The sequence below is a fragment of the Psammomys obesus genome, unplaced genomic scaffold (assembly GCF_907164565.1).
Source record: "Psammomys obesus unplaced genomic scaffold, mPsaObe1.curated_primary_1811, whole genome shotgun sequence".
Taxonomy (NCBI): Eukaryota; Metazoa; Chordata; class Mammalia; order Rodentia; family Muridae; genus Psammomys; species Psammomys obesus.
In genome coordinates, this window is record NW_026590050.1 from 54,276 (window position 1) to 58,640 (window position 4,365).

Consider the following 4,365-nt stretch of genomic DNA (forward strand, 5'->3'; position numbering starts at 1 on the left):
TGTGAGAGTGAAGAAGATATGTTAAGGGAGAGGTGAAATGGAAAGAGTAATGGAACACATGTGATAAGAAAGCAGAAGGTGCAGCTAAGGGGGGAAGGGAATACAGCGGACGGCAGCAGGGAGTGGGGATGAAAACAAAGTATAATGCCATAGAGATGCCGTAATGAACCCCAGTACTTTGTATGTCAACCCCCAGAAAACAATAATTAAAAGCAAAAACTCTTTCCCCAGTATGAACTGGACCTTTGCCTTGGAGAGGAGTCCCTTCCAACTTTGAACTTGTGTGGGCCCTTACTTGCAGAACACATTAGAGTTTTCTTTGAAGCTTTATACACATCTTTCTTAACATAATCATTCTTCCTATTAAATTGTCTGTACTTAATTACTAGGTTTCTGTCGTCAGGTTGTCTGAGTGATACAACCAGCCAAGCTTGAAGGAGCAGACAGGAAGAGTGTCTTGGTACTGAGGGGAGAGAGAAAACATCACAAAGCTCAAAGTATGGCCAAAGAGAGGGGAAGAGTCTGGCAGAGTTGTGAACTTGTTTCTCCTCATTGGAGAAGAGGAGGAACCGGCTGACAAAAGTGGGTTAGGGATAACTGAAGACATTCCAAGTGAGGATATCCCTGAGCCAAGAAAGCAAAAAAGATAGCCACAGGGGGCACCTGGATTTGAACCAGGGACCTCTTGATCTGCAGTCAAATGCTCTACCCCTGAGCTATACCCCCTGGCTTAAGAGTTACAATAATTAATAGCCTTTACCTGAATGGCATACTATCAGCAAAACAGTCCTGTAGGCCCCTGTATTTATTATACCCAAAGCCTTGGGTATAATGTCAATGGGCAGACAGTCTGGTTAGCTCCTATTCCTGTGTAGTGTGGAGGTCAAGGGCTTAAGCATAACCAGTAATCCATTCTGATTACTGTCTGGGAATGATTAAGTGGTGAACCTTGTCAAAAGCAGAAAGTAGAGATGGGGTCCCTCAGCTTCCTGGACCGCAGGAGGCAGACAGCTTTCTGGACAGCAGGAGGCAGGGCTCTAGCGACAGGTGTGTTAAATGAGGAAGTTTCTTTGGAGGGAAGAATTGGTCAGGGCTTTGGTACAGGTGAATCTTTGTTAGGACTCAAAGGTCTGGGGATGGGGGCATGGAGAGATAGGAGAGGGTAGGCATAGATTTTTCACCAAACCTTCTTTATTTAGGATACTTAGACACCTTTACCTCCCTTTCAACCCCCTGGCCTTAGGTAGGAGATTAGTAGGGAAAGGGCTGTAGACCTCTTTTATCTACTTCCTGCTGACTAGGGTCAATGGATCTTTAGGGGATCACCAAACTCGATCATCAGGATACCAGCAGACCAGTCCAAAGGCTAACATCAAGCAGCACATAAAGTCAGCGAAAGCTACAAGACTCAGTTGGATTGCCCCGAGAAGTTCTCTGGAACACTTCTGTCTATGAAGTCAAGTGTCGATCAGCGCAGTGATGTTGATCCAAAAAGCGATCTCACACTGTGCACGGGCCTCTATATATGTGCTCTCCTCAGAGTCCATGCATGTTCTCAGCTGGCCAAAGTCACGCCCCTCAGATGAGAGAGCTCACACAAAACATCATGTGCCCTCTCACCAGCCAGCAAACATCACGTGACAAAACTGAGTCTTCAAGGAAACCAGAAACTTCCACTTTAGGGGGTCCTTTTTCTGGATAGTAAATCTCTTCCTGCAGCACAAAATCTGATTCCCCATGTTTTCTGTTTCCCAAAGGCCAGAATCTTTTTAAAGGAATTTCCAAAACTTTAAATTAAGGGTCACTGGATTACATTTTTCTATTGTGTATTCTTTGTAGGGGACTTTGTGTGTGTATATGTGTGTGTGACTGTGTGTATGTGTGTGTGTGTGTGTGTGTGTGTGTGTGTGTGTGTGTGTATGTATTCACCCATGTGTTTCCAGGAAGCCTCTGTTTCACAACCCCATTTTTTTGCAATAGAAACTTTCTTGTTCTTGGCAACTAAGAGGGTCCAGCCACAGTAAATACATAGAATTGTAAACTCTATATTCCCTTCTCAAATTATAAGCTCCCACAACCCTCCCTTTCTCCAGTTCAACCAGTTATGTAAAGAGGACGTCTGTAAGCAAAGGTCAAGATGGAATGTGGGTTGCTGATCTGTAGTCATGATAGCGAACACTCCTCCTTTATCGGTCTTCCTCAGTTCCCCGGTCTAGGCCTGGAGGCAGTAGGAGTTGGGCCATGACCCTGTACCCATATCCATGCAGCAAAACACAAGCCTCTGGAGGAGACAGAGGAGCAGGGAGTGGGAGGTCTGGGGCCTGATGAAAACTTAAATGTAATGGGTCCACAGTCCAGGAGGCAAGTCTGTTTGGTGGTGGTGGCCATGGTTTCTGCTCTCCTGACCTTGGTGTGGGGAATTCATGGTATAATTCCAGCCATTGAAGTGGGAAGAACTGCCATGTAGGGTTCTTTCCCATTGGGTTTCAGTGCCTCTTTGGCTAACTTCTTGACCCAGACAGAATCATCAGACTTCAACAAGGGAAACGGGTGGTGGACTCGGAGGTCAGCGGGTCTCTCAGACAGTCAGGCGAATGGCCTTTATAGAGACCTGTATCGACTTGAGAAAGGAATTATTAGAGAAGGGGAAAAGTAAGAGAGGTCTTCCAAACAAATTCTTATAGGGAGTAAATCCCTTCCTACAGGGGATGCAGCAGGCCCAAGGAAAAGAAAAACAAAACGAAGGAGGTCTGGCTACCCTTTGCCAGACTCTAATGAGAGTTTTGTTAGTGGTTTTTTGTTTTTTTTTTTTAATGTCCTGTCTGTTCTTTCTGCCTTCCCATAACTCTGAAGTCTATATGTGCAATAAAGTTTTCAATCTATGTTTAAAGCTTTAGCAATTAATTGACAGGCTTTGTTTATGAAAGCCAGGCCACTGTTAGACCCCATTGCTATAAGGAGGCCAAATTGACGCACCATTTTCAGTCTGGGTGGGGAACAGTTCTACCCAGTCAGAAAAGGTATCTATAAAAACTAGGAGGTACTATGTCCTCCCCTAGGAGGCCATATCTCAGTGATTTTGGTTTCCCAGAGTTCACTGGGATGTTGGCCTCTCACTCCAAACCCTTTCTGGGTAAAGGCTCTCTTGTCTTGGATTTTCTTGAGCACAAACCTGTCATCCGGCTGAAACATTCCATGCCAGGCTGTCCAGTCCAGGTCTTGACCTTAGTCTGATCAACCCAGAAAGTTTTGTGGACCCCAGATGAGAAGACTGGTGAAGGTCAGTCACCAGTGTCCTGCCAGTTGTTTGGGGGAGACTCTTTCCCTCGGATGTCCTCCACCAATCTGTGGGTTCAAGCTGTCCATTTTCTTCTTTTTGCATCCTCTGTTTTTCTCTTGGTTGTACCATGGGGTCCCAGGCAGTATAAGCTGGGGTACATCACCAGACTATGAAGAGGCACTGCTGTTCTTAGGCCTACTTGTTGGGCACTCAGGTCAGTGGCCCTGGCCTTGGGGGAGTTATCTTTTTCATGTCCTCGGCAGCGGAGGATGGCAACTTGTAGGAAGAGCCAAATAGCATCTAGGAGGGTCAAGATTTTTTTCTTTGTTTTTAATGTCCTTTTCCTTAGTGGTGAGAAGTCCTCTTTTTCTAAGGATTGTACCATGGATGTGAATGGTAGCAAAAGCAGAGCGACAGACTGTCTTTGTATATGGACTTTCCTTTCCCCGATCTGAGAGCCTGAGTCAGAATCATCAGTTCTGTACTCTGGGCTGAGGTACCCGGCCCTAAGCCAGGGCCCAAATCGTTTTAACTAAAGTAACTACTGCTGCCTCACACACCCGGTTCCACCTCTAACGCAGCTGCTCCCTGCGTAGAGCAGGGACCTACATCAGGATCTTTCTGGTGGGTGTCCATTACATCTGGGCAGATCCCCTGACCACCATGCCTACCTCAATATAACCCCGGATGGACACCTACCGCTCATAATCAAGCAAATAGCAGAACTGATGGCAGTGTTCCCCAAACCAGATTCTGGGTGGTACAGGAGTATGGCCTGGTACTGTGTCGTGTGAGCACTGGACAGCCAGAATGTTGGTGTTTCTCAGAGAAGGGTTCAACTGTGCGGGGTGCTGTGAGTATAAGATCCTGACCCAGAGTTAGCTTGTCTGCTTCTTTCACTAGAATAACGGTAGCCACTGTAGCTCTTGGACAAGTGGACCATCCTGTGACTACAGGGTCCAATCTTTCGCATATGTATGTCACAGGGTGTTCCCAGGACCCAAACGTTTGGGTTAAAACCCCTTTTGTCTTTTGTTTTAGAGTTGGGATCTGAAGGATGTTAGCAATCCTATTCTGAGACAGGC

The 4,365-nt window shown here is 46.2% G+C and overlaps 1 non-coding gene across 1 annotated transcript; it reads right to left on the minus strand.

The window, feature by feature from the left end:
- Positions 1-654: 654 nt before the first annotated feature.
- Positions 655-726, minus strand: Trnac-gca (transfer RNA cysteine (anticodon GCA)). The gene has a single exon. It is a non-coding gene; the product is annotated as a tRNA-Cys (tRNA).
- Between the last annotated feature and the right edge of the window lie 3,639 nt (positions 727-4,365).